The sequence below is a fragment of the Staurois parvus genome, unplaced genomic scaffold (assembly GCF_062004578.1).
Source record: "Staurois parvus isolate SC_StPar_1 unplaced genomic scaffold, SC_StPar_1.0 ptg000175l, whole genome shotgun sequence".
NCBI lineage: Eukaryota > Metazoa > Chordata > Amphibia > Anura > Ranidae > Staurois > Staurois parvus.
Genome location: NW_028317971.1, coordinates 14,733,737 through 14,749,909, shown reverse-complemented (window position 1 = coordinate 14,749,909; position 16,173 = coordinate 14,733,737). Strand labels below are relative to the sequence as shown.

The 16,173-nt window shown below is 40.3% G+C and overlaps 1 protein-coding gene across 1 annotated transcript in view; it reads right to left on the bottom strand.

Moving 5' to 3' along the window:
* PAX4 (paired box 4) overlaps positions 1-16,173 on the bottom strand; it is a 93,519-nt gene that overhangs the window by 17,133 nt on the left and 60,213 nt on the right. The window lies entirely within an intron of this gene.

Genomic DNA, 16,173 nt, shown 5'->3' with positions numbered 1-16,173 from the left:
ACAATCTGGTCATTTCAAAGTGCAACTAGAATTTCTCTAAAAATAAATGATTGTTAGACTCCTCTGAAGTTCAAAGTCATTACTAAGACATTTTTAACCACGTGCCTACCATTGGCTGGAGGACTTTTTGGTGGCAGGTCATCTCAAGCACACAGAAATGTAGGTGACAAAAAAAATGCAGATGAAGAAGAATACATTTGTTTATGTTTTTAGAATGCCGAGGTGCCTACTTGCCTCTGACTGAACCCAGCACAGCTTGAACTGGAGGTAGAGTGCTCTTCCTCTGACTACCAGTAGGGTTTATAGAATACCATAAGCAGTACTCCTGAAGTGTACACTAAAGCTTGACTGTTTTGCCAAGTCTAGTGGAAAGCATTTGACTGCTGAGATTCTTCCTACTGTGCTTGTACACTCTGTAACCTGTTTATTGGTTATTCAGCCATGAAGTCAATGAGTTAAAGAACAACTCAGTCTCTTGTTCAAGCCAATTCAGTGGGCAGCAGTGACAGCTGGCACTTGGGAGGGAGGGGGGGGGGGCACAGGTCCAAGTGCACCTACCCTAGCAAATCATGACATATTTAAAATACTTAGATTTTCCACATGCTTCTTGGTGTCAGGGTCAGAAAGCAGCATGGTTGATTACATACAATGACCTGCCCGTTAACAAAGACTCATTGACAAATCTAGGTTATTTGATAAAATGTACTGTCAGTTACTGAAACTGGGACACTTATGGACTAGTCAAACAATTATCCATGGCACTGTATGTGTCATATACCTAGTGGAGGCCGAGCTGACGGGGGGAGGGGCTTCCCCTTACACCTCTCTTCCTGTTTTTCCTGAAGGTGGTGACAGAATACAACAGGGCACAGAATGGCATGGTGGCCTGGTTGGAGATTCTGGAAGGAAGACACCAGCATCGGGTGGCAAGCAGCAGGCAGGTACACTGGCAGATGTGGAAAAACAGCAGCAGGTGCAGAACAGCAGTCAGACTGGTGGATTGGCAGATGCGGAGACACAGCACCAGATACAGAACAGCAGGCAGCAAGCAAACTGACAAGCAGGCCGATGCAGGGTCTCAGGTAGTCAGGCAGGCAGAAGTCGTTAGCAGCCAGGCAGAATCAGGATCAGAGGCAGAGTCAGGGCCAGGTCAGATTTGGTAACAGGCAAGCAAAGAAGGTACCACGGCAGCAGGCAGAAGGCAGAATCAGATCAAAAGCCAGAGTCAGCAGAAAGGTATCAGGAATGAGCAAAGTCAAGCAGGCTGGGGTAGATACAGGAACAAGCGCGGGATCAGGTCACAGGCAGTAGAAGCTGATGATCACTCAGCAATCCTTTGGTCACAACTGCAGCTTTAAATAGGCAAGTGGGTGCCAATCAGCCACCTTCACTCACACTAATGTATGCTCACATGTGCATGAGTTAGGACACGCCTAGGTCTCATTCTGGAAGTACTATTGAATGCATGCGTATATCTTTGTGCGTGACCACACATACGATTTCCTTGACAGTGCTGCCCCTCATGGGCAGCCTCCAGATGCCAACTTGAAGCTTCTTCTCTGGGTGAGCAGTGAGAAATGCCAGCAAGAGTTCTAGCTCATGTACATTAGGCTCTGGATCCCAATAATTTTTTTGGGGGGGCAAAAACCTTTCCATTTCATTAAATATTGTACCATTCCTTGTCTCTTCCTACAGTCCAGTATAGTTTCCACTTTGTATTCCTCAGACCTATCGATTTACAATAGGTGCTGGTTGTGCTGAATTTCAATCCAGAAAAGGGACAGGTACAACAGGTTTTAGAAGAGACACGTGAAACACAGGATGAAATCTGTAAGAATCAGGTAAAGAAAGTTCATATGCTGCCGGGTTGATCCTCCTCTTGACTGAAAAAGGACCAATATACTTTGTCAAATTCAATATACCCTTGCTGTTTAAATGGGCATGGAAATTTTTAGATTTACAGTTGACAACCAGACCTTATTTCATGGATTAAGGAGTAAATCCCCTTTTCACCTCTTGTTGAAGACCTTCTTCTTGTCTTCTTGAGCATTGGCCAGCTTGTAATTTCCTATTATTATCAAGAAAGAACTTGACTTTATCCTGTATTGTGAATCTAGAACTGTGTTAGGCAGGAAGGATGGAAAAAACCCATAGTTAGCGAAAAAAGGCAATTTGTAGCACTATGCACAGATTTATTTTAAGCAAATATGCCCAATCATCCTGAGAAAAGGAAAAAAAGCATCTGAGGTATTGCTCTACTGTCTGCTGGGTACATTCAGTCGGTCCATTGGTCTGTGGGTGTTTAGCAGAAGAAAAACACAGTTTAATTTGCAGTGATCTGCAGAGCTCTCCAAAATCTTGACGTAAACTGCACCCCCCAATCAGACACGATACTTTTTGGGACTCTACCTCCTTGATAAATGCTTGAGCTGTTTCTTTTGCTGATGATGTGCTCGGCATGGGTACAAAATGCGCCATCTTGGATAATCTGTCCATGGCATTCATACAAAAATGGACGTGAAGTCATCTGACAATGGTAACTCAACCATAAAGTCCTTCGAGATCTTCCAAGATCTTTTCGATATAAGCAGTGGCCTTAACAGTCTCCAAGATGTATTCCTGTTGCTTTTATTATGTATGCAGATAGTACAGGCTTTCACATAATTCTCACAGTCAGACCTCCATTTAGGCCACCAGAAAGATCTTTGTACCAGCTCACTATTCTTTTGGGAACCAAAATGTCTTGCTAACAGATAGTAGTGACATAATCTGAGGACCTGCGGACGTAGAATTTCAGGCACAAAAAATTTTAATTGAAGCCAAAAAGTCTATCTTTCTTTTGCAAACCTACCCCCTGAGGAGGTATCTCCTACCCCGATGCCTGCTTGATATGGGTCATGAAATATGTCTGAAGAAGTAAAACATTCTGTGCAGACAAAATTGTATCATATTTGGTAGCCTCTTCCACTTCTGAAAACATCAGAGCAATCTGATGCAAGCAGTTCTTGGACCCAGGGCAGAAGGTAATGTGAAACACGAAGCTAGTGAAAAACAGCACCTATCTGGCATATCGAGGTAGCAATCTTTTGGCTGTCCTGAGATATTCTACATTCTTATCTGTGAAGATCAGGATAGGATGCATTGCACCTTCCAGCAAATACCACCATTCCTCCAAGGCCGACTTAATGGCCAGTAGCTTGCGATCCCCAATGTCACAGTTTCTTTCAGCTGGGTTTAATTTTCTTGAGAAAGAGGCTACAGGTCGCATTAGCAATTTTGTTCCTGAGCTCTGTGACAGCATTCTCAGAAGCATCAACTTCGAGGATACAAGTTAATGCCAGATCGGGGTATCACAGGATTGGAGCAGAGGTAAAAAGGAGCTTCCGCTTATCAAAAGTCATCTGTGCTTCAACAGTCCATTTGAATTGGGTATGTGACTTTGTGAGTTGAATGATAGTTCACCTTTTAACAAAAAATAATAAATGCACATTTTTTTGCACATAAAAAAATGTGCAGTTATTATTTTTTGTTTGTGGAGCCTCTAAAGCATTGCACCAGCAATCAGCAGATCGGTCTCCCTCTGATCTTTCAGTATATCTGCTTGCTCGTACATCCTGTATGGGCAAGCAAATACTTACTGACAGGAAGGCTTAATGAACTACCACGTTGCTGTAGAGCACCACGGTAGTTAATTGAAAACTACAAGCTGACAGCTGCAAAGTGCGGAACTGTGTTCTGAATGCTGTTTTCCATTCATCTCCTCACAAGGGCGAAGAGTATGGCCTTTTTTCTACATGAAGAAGAAGACTGCCCAAGTGGGAAAGGTGGAAGGGTGGATGAAGCCTTTTTTCAAGTTTTCAGAGATATACTGCTGAAGGGCTTCTAATTTGAGCTTGGAAAGTGAAAAAATCCATTCAAATAGGTCTCAGCTCCTGGCAGCAATTCTTTTGGCCAGTCGTAAGGATGGTGTGGAGGCAGGATATCAGCTCTCTTTTTCTTGAAGGCGTCCAAGAAGCCATGGTAACATGCAGGTACAATCTGCCCCATATCAATTTCAGGATTAAGATATAGAAGTGGAGCCTCTGGAACAACAGCTGGCAGGTGACAGGACCGCTGACAGTAAGAGGAGGCGAATGTCACTTTCCCAGAGTTCCAGTCTATTTGCGGGTTATGTGCCTGCAACCAGGGGATGCCGAGGATATCAGGAAATAACAGGGATGGAATGATGTCTAATTGGAGGTATTCGTGATGCCCTTGATCAGAAGATACAAGAAGTAAGTCAGTTTCGAAACATACTGGTCCAGACTTAAGATCAGTCCCACTTTTGGGTTGTAACGGAATGCCATGTTTGGCAAAATTAATGTCCATAAAACAACTGCAGGCCCCAGGATTTATAATAGCTTGTACTGAAACAGTTCGCTCAGCTACCCAAAATGGGCAAGGCAACTTGAGCTGGATTATTCCCTGAAGAGCATCCAGCCATAAACGAGGAGGATGGCCAACTGGGCCTCACAGGGCAAGTTCGTATGAAGTGGCCAACCTCACCACAGTAAAAGCACAAGTTAGCCATTCTGTGGCAGAATTTCTCTTCTGTGAAAAGTGGAGAACGGAGGAGTCTGATCTGCCTTTATTCCACTTATGCATGGCCAAATGTGGATGAACGTAATGTGGACAGAGCAACAAGTGCAGCGGTAGGGATTGGACCTCTTGATAGCATCCTAAGTGATTGAGGACTGCTAGCCTTTTTGGATTGATGATCACTCAATCTCTGATCCAGTTGTATGGCTAATTGGATCAGTCCTTCTAGAGAATCAGGCAATGCCCCTTAGCCAATTCATCCTTAAAGGGATCTGACAAACCCAAATGGAATTGGTAACAGAGGGCTGCCTTGTTCCAGTCAGTATCTGCACTCCGTTTACGAAATTCTGCAACATAGTCCTCCACAGGCCTACTGCCTTGCAATGTATGGAGAGTAGCCTCTGCTGTGGCAATGAGCTGCGGATCCTCATATAGTTGTGCCATAGCCACAAAGAATGAGTGTAAAGTCTGTAATACTGGGCTGTCTTGTTCAAGTAAAGGATGAGCCCAGAATTTGGTTTCTCCCAGCAGCAAGGAGATTACAACCTCCACTTTGGTTTTATCCAAGGAAAAAGTCTGTGGCTGAAGTGTAAAGCACACATGACAGGCATTTCGATATATTCGAAACATACACTGATCTCCCGATAAGCATTCTGGTGTGCGGATTCTGGAGGTAGCAGAATTCTTGTAGGTACTGGAGATGGAGAGGCATGTGTAGCTGCAGTGGGTTCAGAAGTGTAGGCAACCCCCATAATCGAGTCACCAGGCGAAATTGAAACCAGAGGTTGAATTTGACCCCATCAGCCAGCAATGTTCATCCAGAATATTTTTCACAACCTGGGTAAAAGCAAGAAGCTGTTGGCAAAGAATGTCCAATGGAAATACCTCCTTCAGCCTCAGACATGACTGAGTGGTACTGTCACGCACCTGGTCGAGGCTGAGCTGACTGGAGGGCTTCCCCTTACACCTCCTGTCCTGTTTCTCCTGCAGATGGTGACAGGATATAACATGTTTAGGTCTTACTCCAGAAGTTCCAATGAGCGCATACACATATCTTCGTGCATGACTGCGCATATGATTTCCTTGGCAGTATGCTACCTGGGAATCTCAAGTCTTTATCAAAGTAATTTTTGTTGCAATGTAAAGCATTATTGTTTACAATTAATTATATACACACAGACGGTGGTTCCACATATATGCATTTAACGCCAAACTACGCCTTCCAGACCGTGCTACACACATTTTCTTTGTCTTTATTGTATGACTTTATTTATTGGATTGCATAATATATTTACCACTTGCTGGGAGTCTGCTTTTTCTTTTTTTTTCATTGCTGCCTTGCACATCTTTTATACTTGTTATATAATAAACATTCTTTATGGAAAAAATAAAATTGTTTTCTCGACCACAAAGTTGTTCCATAATATACTGTATCTTTCATGAAATTCAATAATTATGTAGCGAATTGAAAAGGTATGCATTTTCAAAGCTCACCACCTCTGCTTTTTGCCTGAAGTAAAAAAAATGTGTAGGCAGAGTTTTAAAAAAATGGGCATTTTAAAAAGGAGAAATGGTTTGGTTGGACTAAAATAATATCATTGCTAAACATTTAAATTCTTTCAGGACAAAGCCAGGTGCTATTTATGTATGGAGTTTAATAATGAAGACCAAGCATTTTCTGTAATTTTTTGTTTACAAGTTTAAATTGGTATTTTTTGCTAGAAAATTACTTATAACCCCCAAACAATGTACAGTGTATGTATGTATGTATGTGTGTGTATATATATATATATATATATATATATATATATATATATATATATATATATATATATAATTTTCATTTTTTAGCAAAGACCCTAGAGAGTAGATCATTGCGATTTTTTTTTTTTTTTTTTTTTTTTTTTTTTTTTTTTTTTTTTAATGTCACATGGTATTTGTGCAACAGTTTTTCAAACACAATTTTATGGGAAAAAATAAACTTTAATGAAGTAAAAAAACCACAAAAATAAATTTTTTTGTAAAATATGAAAGAGGATGTTACAGCGATACCGAACATGTCACACTCTAAAATTGCGCACATTTGTGGAATGGTGACAATTTATGGTACTTAAAATCCTCCACAGGCAACACTTTAAAATGTTTTACAGGTTACCTGTTTAGAGCTACAGAGGAGGTCTAGTGCTAGAATTATTGCTTTTGCTCTAACGTTTGCAACGATACTGCACATGTGTGCTATCAAACACAGTTTACATATGACTGCGCAACCTACGTATGTGTTCACTACTGTGCACAAGCATGGAAGGATGAGGGTGCTTTAAATTTTTTATCTTTCTTATTTTTTTCATTTTTTACACTGTCCATTTATTTATTTATCATTTTTATTCCTATTAAGGGATGTAAACATGCCTTGTAATAGAAATAAGGATGACAGGTCTTCTTTAAGGAAAGATCTGGGGTCAAAAAATCCCCAAATCTCTTCTTTACCTGCAAAAGACCAAGACATTTTTTTTTTTGCTCTTTTGCTTTAACCCCTTCATACCTAAGAGTAAAATAAATCCTAACACCTTAGCTTAATTTTGCAACTTTGACATGTGCTAATAAATCCGTACATACCATCACAACTACTTTTATACATCCAGGTGGATAATACCTTGTTTTTTTCAGGGTGAATTGGGCTTTCATTTGGTGGCAAATTGTAATAGATATCTCCTATTTTTTTTATTATCAAAGGAAAACTGACCCAAAATAGTAAAAAAAAAATTTCTTTAACTTTAGCTGTATATTTCTTGTTACTACCATAACCTACCTCCAAAGAACAACCCAAAATAAATTCTCCTGCTCCTTACAATTGCAGCAATGCCACATATGTGTATGTTATTTGTATCTGTAGTACAGTCCAGAAACAATAGTGCACATTTTGCTTTTTTTTGTTTTGTCCTACCTAAAACACACTGACACTGACACTAATACTAATTTAAAAACAAATCCTCCCCAAAATATACTGACCCTGACTTTTGACCCTGACCTTTGACCCTTACTTGACCCAAACACTAACCCTGGCACTGACCTAGATCAAACCTTGATCTAGGTATTTTTTTCTTAATTGTTCTTTTATTTTTTAATAGTTATTTATTGATTTTACACATTGTTGTTTTTTTTCTCTCTGAATAGAGAGAGAGAGAGAAAGATATAATGTATCAATCTCCTTTGTTCAGAGACAGAAAACACAGGGGTGGGCTTCACAGTGACTGATCACTGTGATAGCCAATCAGAGGCTATCACAGTGATCAGATGATGCGAAATCGGGAGTTCCGGGTCCCAATTGTTAGTACAGGACTTGGGGCTCACAGTGAGACCCCAGTCTTTGTGTTGGAGATACTATACAAAGGAAGATATTCAAATATGCAGCCCCGCAGCATAAAGCCCAGTGCAGGGAGGCCACATATTTGTGTGAGGTTGGCATCAAGAGGTTAAAAAAGATTTACATCTTCCCCGGACGTGACATCATGACATCGCTCCAGTCCTCCAAGGCTATAGAGGTGGTCAGAAATGACAGAGTCTCTCATCACCTCTGTGATCAGCCAGCAACACTGTCAGATTGTTTCTCAGGTACGCCGGTTGAAACGGTAAGCTCGAGAAACACCACCGAGTAGCCGGAGGGGGGAACGTCTCCTCCTGCTGCTACTGAAAGTGATCCAGTGGTTAATGAGCTGCTTGGACCACTTTTATCAGAAAGTCGGCCGTCAGTTAAAAAAAAAGATATCAGGATGATGGTTGATACGCTGCTTCACAAAACACGTTGTGATGTTGTGCAGAGAGCTTGTGCTATGTAATTTATGTATCATGTAGATGTAGCATGTTTACTTGTATACATGTTAAAAACTTGATGTTTGATGTATATTGATTTTTTGGAACAATGTTAACATGTCTTTTTATCAGCAATTACAATAAAGTATGTGGTTTTCAACTACAATTTATTGGCTGGGTTAAGCCTTTTTTTGCTTTTTTATATATTCTGCCTCTCATCGCTCTCCTGGCTCTGTGAGTATTGGATTTTTAAATTAAATTGTTTTAGTAATACAATGTTCATGTATTTTGTGCAAAGACTACATCAGTATTCAGTAGAGATATATTCTTCACCCAGTAGATAGCATAGTTTATAGCTGCATCTATGATAAACTCTATGTCTTTTCTCTAAATAAAGTTTTCTGTTTCTTTGTTTTAGTAAAGCAGAAAAACACATGTGGATTCTGCACTGTCTGTTCTGTAGGGTTATATACATAATTTCTAACAGGTTTGGAACCCAGAAGCAAAGGATTCCCAGTCAAAGCCACTACAGCAAATAAGTGCAAGATACAGCAACAGAAAGAAGACTGCAACAGAATAAAAGAAAATAACCAGTAACACAGCTGCAACAAAGCTTTCATTTTCAAATCTGACAAACCAGAACTATTAGTCTTGGAAATTCAAGATGAAAATGCTGTTAATAAGAAAAGGTACATGGAAATGTTAAATGAAATCAAGTCAGAACACCGTTTAGATGAGTGGGTAGAGAAAGATCATAAAGCTCAGAGCACAATCTCTCTTAGCATAGAAGATGATCAAATCATACATATATGTAAGTGTGAAACTGCTAAGGAACTGTGGGAAGGATTACAAAACGAGCATGAAAGAGCTAATCTCAGCAATAAACTTTATTTGATTAGAAAGCTATAGCAAACCAAGCTGATGAAAGGACAGGATTACATAAGGCACACCCTGGAAATGTTTGAACACATGAGAAGTATAGGAGAAGAAATAGAAGATTTTCATGTTGCAGCACAATTACTTAGTGGTTTACCAGAAAGTTATGAAAGGATTTGTCGCAGCACTTCCAAGCACGTCCAGGTGACAAACTGACACTGGAATATGTTAAAAGATGAAAAATAGGAATAAAAACAGTAGCATGCAACAAGAAACACATGAATGCTTTGTGTGTAATAAACAAGTCCATTTAGAAGAAGACTGCAGAATCTGTAAAACTAGAATACAAAAAAAACCTAAACTACAAAAGGCCAAAAGTGTAAAGGAAGAAACTGATTTGTCTTCAGATAATGAATATTTTCTTTAGTCCAAAAGTTGCACATCATCTTTGCAAGCATGGTGTATTGATTCAGGAGCTACGAGTCACATGACAAGTGACAGAAATTTCTTTATTCACCTAGATCAGAGTAAAACATAAAAAATCAACACAGCTAAAGGGCATATAATGGAATCAGAAGGAATGGGAGATGGTTTTATTTACTGTACTACTTCTCAGTGCCACCAGAAAGATACTTGTGAAAAATGTCCATAATGCTGAGTATATTGCATACAGACAATGGAACTGAATATACAGGTGATAACACACAGGCGATTCTCAGGAAGCATGGCATAATATTTCAAACTACTGTACCATACAACCCAGAACAAAACAGGGTTGCAGAAAGAATGAACTATACTCTATGTGAGAGTGGAAGAACCATTCTGTTTGATGCAGATATGATAACCACATACTGGAGGGAGGCAATTATACCAGGAAAATCAACTGAGAAAACTCCTTATGAACTGTGAAGTGGAAAGGTCCCAAATTTGAAAAGTCTAAAAATTTTTGGAAGCAAAGCCTATGTGCAAATCCCAAAAGGTAAACGTAGAAAATGGGATGCTCATGCATGCATATGGGGTACAGTGGATCTAAAAATGATACACCAAGACACAAACAAGGTAATCTTCAGTAGAAATTCAATTATCGATGAAGCTTCAGTGTGTTCAAAATTTCATGAACTAACACAAATGCTTCAAACTGAGGAAAATTCCACATCAGTGTCACATGAAGATAAGCAACAAAGTGACATAGAAATTAGCACAAACAGTCCAAATAATGTAAAATAAACACCAGACCACAAGAGACTTCAATCAGGAAATCCACCAGAAGCAATAAAGGCATTCCAGCCAAACATCTCTTCCATGTTGCTTCCGTAGCATTAAAACCAGAGCCAGATTAATGGGATGAGATGCAAAGACTTCTATGAGAAACAAAAGTGGATCAGATCTGCTGATGAAGAGATGACTTCTTTTAGTGAACTGCAGACATGGACACTTTCAGAGCTACCTCATGGTAAACATGATTCCAGAGGCTTTGACAAAACCGCTTACAAGAAGCAGATTTATAGAATTGAGATCCAAAATGGGACTAATATAAGAAGTAGTTGTTAAGTGGGGGTGTTGGAATACAATGTTCATGTATTTTGTGCAACAACTACATCAATACTCAATAGAGTTATATTCTTCAGCCAGGATATGGCAGTATTTATAAGTTTGTAGCTACATCTCTATATATCGATATATATCTCAACACTCAATGTCTTTTCTCTGAATCAAGTTTCCTGTTTCCTTGTTGCAGTGAAGCAGAAGAATACATGTGGAATGTGCACTGTTTGTTCTGTTGCTAACAATCCTGCATTTAATGATTTGTATTTTTTAAAGTTTTAGACAGCGAGTGCATTGCCCTGTAGTCTGCTGAGGTGTATTATATCTGGGATAGCACATTTAAATGAAGCTTAAAGCTTATTTCTGGGCAAAAATAGTTTTTAACATGTAGGAAATATTTACCTTTCTATCCTATGTCCTATGATAAAAGAATTTAATTTGCATTATTGAATTATCATCTCCTGAGTCCCCCCACTGCCCCACATCATTTTTCTTTACTTTGGATTTGTCTGTTAAAATTAAACAGGTTTTGCCTGCCTGTCTTCTCCCATATATTTCCCATATTTCTGAAGAAGCAGATTTGTTTTTTTGAAAATAATACTCTCCAACGTTGTATTTTGTAATGATGATGAGCATATTCTGGAAAAACCCTTTCCTATTCTTAGAATATAATAGTTGTATGGGAGAGTGCTTAAGGGTAGTACAGTGCCATGAAAAAGTATTTATACCCCTTGAAATTTTCCACATTTTGTCATGTTACAACCAAAAGCGTAAAGTTATTTTATTGGGATTTTATGTCACCAACACAAAGTGGCACATAATTGTGAAGTGGAAGGAAAATGATAAATGGTTTTAAATGATAATTTTCACCTGTGTGTAATTTAATCTCAGTATAAATACAGCTAATATGTGAAGCCCTCAGAGGTTTGTTAGAAAAAATTATTGAACAAACAGCATCATGAAGGTCAAGGAACACACCAAACAGGTCAGGGATAAAGGTGCTGAGAAGTTTAAAGCAGAGTTAGGTTATAAAACAATATCCCAAGCTTTGAACATCACACGGAGCATTGTTCAATCCATCATCCAAAAATGGAAAGAGTATGGCACAACTGCAAACCTACCAAGACATGGCTGTCCACCTAAACTGACAGGCCCAGAAAGGAGAGCATTAATCAGAGATGCAGCCAAGAGGCCCATGGTAACTGTGAAGGAGCTGCAGAGATCCACAGCTCAGGTGGGAGAATCTTACAACTATTAGTCGTGCACTCCACAGATCTGGCCTTTATGGAAGAGTGGCAAGAAGAAAGCCATTGTTGAAAGTAAGCCAAATGAAGTCCCATTTGCAGTTTGCAAGAAGCCATGTGGGGGACACAGCAATCATGTGGAAGAAGCTGCTCTGGTCAGATGAGACCAAAATTGAACTTTTTGGCCTAAAAGCAAAACACTATGTGTGGTGATAAGCTAACACTGCACATCACGCTGAACACACCATCCCCACCGTGAAACGTGGTGGCAGCATCATGTTGTGGGTGTGCTTTTCTTCAGCAGGGACAGGGAATTTGGTCAGAGTTGATGGGAAGATGTATGGAGACAAATACATAGCAATCTTAGAAGAAAACCTGTCAGAGTCTGCAAAAACTTGAGACTGGGGCGGAGGTTCACCTTCCAGCAGGACAACAACCCAAAACATACAGCCAAAGCTACAATGGAATGGTTTAGATCAAAGTATATTCATGTTTTAGAATGGCCCAGTCAAAGTCCAGACCTAAATTCAATTAAAAATCTGTGGCAAAACTTGAAAATTGCTGTTCACAGACGCTCTCCATCCAATCTGACAGAGCCTGAGCTTTTTTGCAAAGAGGAATGGGCATAATTTCACTCTCTAAATGTGCAAAGCTGGCAGAGACATCACTAAAAAGACTTGCAGCTGTAATTGCAGCAAAAGGTGGTTCTATAAAGTATTGACTCAGGGGGGCTGAATACAAATGCACGCTACACTTTTCAGATATTTATTTGTAAAAAATGTTGAAACTAATTATCATTTTCCTTCCACTTTACAATTATGTGCCATGTTGTGTTGCTCTATCACATAAAATCCCAATAAAATACATTTATGTTTTTGGTTGTAACATGACAAAATGTGGAAAATGTCAAGGGTACGAATAATTTTTCAAGGCACTGTATATATAGGTGTATATTGTATATTGCATATTGTCCATCATGCTGTAGCAACATATTGGGGTAGATTTATTAACCACTTCACAACAGCTTGCCGGCAATGTACAGCAGAAATGTGGCCGCTGTAGTCAAAGAGTACAGGTATGTCGGTACCAACTTCTGGGTTTCAGGTGCATATCACCCCCCCCCCCACCTGCTGATCGGCTGTGCATGCTCAATGCACAGAGCTCGGTGTTGGTAAACAACACCGAGCTCTGTACAGAGGAAGCGATCTGTAAGTTTCTCATCCCTGCAAAGAGAAACTTAGAGATCATTTAGTAAAAGCAGCAAACTGTACACACATTGCACATAGTTAGGCACATATTTTATCCCTTGATCACCCTAGATGTTAACCCCCTCCTAGCCAGTGCCATTAGTACAGTGACAGTGTGTAGTATTATCACTGATCACTCTGTTAATGTCACTGACGATATCACTGGCTGTTAGTGTCAGTTAGCGTCACATTGCCCACCACACTCCCACAGTCCCATTATAAGTCGCTGATTGCTGCCATTAGTAGTATAAAAAATAATTCCAATATATATATACCATAGTGTTTAGGCGCTATAACTTTCACACAAACCATTTTATATATATAGTTATTGGGATTTTGTTTTATCAAAGACATGTAGCAGAATACATTTTGGCCAACATTTCTGAAGAAATTTGATTTTGTAAAATTTTTTTATTGGATATGTTTTATAGCAGAAAGTAAAAAATGTTTGGGTTTTTTTCAAATTTTTTTTTTCGTATCTATAATAAAAAACAACAAAAAACAGCGGTGGTCAGTTAAGACCAAAAGAAACCTCTATTTGTTTAAAAAAAAACTGATATAAAAATTTAGTTTGGGGACCACGAATTTACCAGTTAAAGTTGAGCAGTGCGGTATAGCAAAAAATGGCCTGGTCATAAAGGGGGTAAAACCTTCCGGAGCTGAAGTGGTTAAAACAGGTGCACACAGAATCAGGTGCAGCTGTGCATAGTAAATAATCAGTACTACTATACGTTTTTATTAATACAACAAAAAAACCTATAATTTTAACAAATATATTATTATTATTATTATAGGTGTGACATTTAAAAAAGCCAGTGTAAGTGATTTTTATGAATATGCTAAAATTAGGGATGTGATGTCTTTAACAAAATTCAGGAACCCCATTATTTGGATACATAATCTCTGCACGAAGGTAGAGAAAGGCAGGCTTTGTTTTCTGCCAGATCGTTACTCCGTTACCTTGGTCATAGCTGATAGTGTCTTATGTTGATATACAGCAAGCTGCAGATGCTGCACACTCAATCACAGACGAAATTTAGCAATCTAACAGAAGACACCAGGGATGATTTATTAAAACTGAAGCACTCAGAATCTGGTGCAGCTGTGCATGGTAGCCAATCAGCTTCTAACTTCAGCTTGTTCAATTAACTACTTGCCGACCGCAGATAGCCAAATGATGGCTACACTGCAGCCAGCCAGTTCTAGGTGGACATCATATGACGTCCTCCCATAAGGCGCTCTCCTGCGTGCCCCCGGTGATCTTCATGATCGCTGTGTCCTATGGACACAGCTGATCACGTGATGTGGTAAAAGGCCAATCACAGCGGCCTTTTACCACGTGATCAGCCGTGTCCAATAACAAGCTGATCACCGGGAAATGCAACTGCCGAATCTCGGCTGCACTTTCTTCATGCTGTCAGATCGTGAGGGAAGTACTGCCGAAAGCTGGCAGTTGATAGAGCAGGGATCGGCACCGATCATCAGGGCACTGATGTTCAGTGCCCTGATGATCGGTGCCCAGCAGTGCCACCCACCAGTTCTGCCCACCTGTGCCCAGCAGTGCACCCGCCTGTGCCACCCAGCAGTGTCACACACCTGTACCCACCAGTGCCCAGCGGTTGTGCCAGTCAGTGCCCAGCAGTGATGCCAGTCAGTGCCACCTATCAGTACTGTCTATCAGTACCCATCATCAGTGTCGCGTATCCGTGACACCTCATTAGTGCTGCCTATCAGTGCCGCCTATCCGTGCCACCTCATTAGTACTGCCTATCAGTGCCCTTCAGTGCTGCCTATCAGTGCCGCCTATCCGTGCCACCTCATTAGTGCTGCCTATCAGTGCCCTTCAGTGCTGCCTATCAGTGCCGCCTATCAGTGCCCATCAGTGCTACCTTAACAACGCACATCAGTGAAGGAGAAAAATTACCTGTCTGAAAAATGTTATAATAGAAACAAAGAAACTTTTTTTTAAAAAATTTTTTGCACTTTTTTTGTTTATAGAGCAAAAAGTAAAGTGCCCAGCGGTGATTAAATACCACAAAAAGAAAGCTCTATTTGTGAGAAAAAAATGATAAAAATTTCATATGAGTACAATCTTGCATGACCGCGCAATTGTCAATCAAAGTGCGACATCGCTGAAAGCTGAAAACTGGCCTGGTAAAGAAGGGGGTATAAGTGCCCGGTAGGCAAGTGGTTCAACTTTGACAATAAAAACCGGAAGCTGATTGGTTTCTACTGTATGCAGAGCTGCACCAGATTTTACACTCTCCAATTTTAGTAAATCCCAATGTCTGCTTTTCTCAGCTACAGCCAAACACTGCAGTTACCTTTTTGGGTGATGGAGAAGAATGAAAAATACTTTTGTGCTGACAGGGACACAGATTTCAGGACCAAAATGTATCAGCTGGACTTGTGGTGTTGTGAGTATTAGTTCTGTGGTGGAAAGTTTTCTCAGTGCACAAGATTGGAGATCATTGACAAGGGACTGCCCATAAAAGCTGCATCTTTCATCTAGAAGAGCGGTCAATAAATGGCCGACCGCGATCTGCAAATGGCCCCAGCAGTGCTGCCGCCTGGACCACCAGCCCACAATGACAGATCCACCGCTGAGCAGGGCAGTCATCACTGCAACATAACATCACATGTGCGCCCCACCCCTTTCAGCTCACTGTCTCTCCAGCTCCTGCTCCCTGCCTGTACACAAGCTTCCAGCAAGGATCTCGGCACAGCTCTTGTCTGCCCTTAAGGTAGGGTGTAGTCTTACAGGGGCACTCTGATGGGCGCATTTTATGTTAAGGGGCACTCCAATGGGCACAACATAGAATGTGCCCATCAGAATGCCCCTGAACATAAAATGTATCCATCAGTGTGCCCCT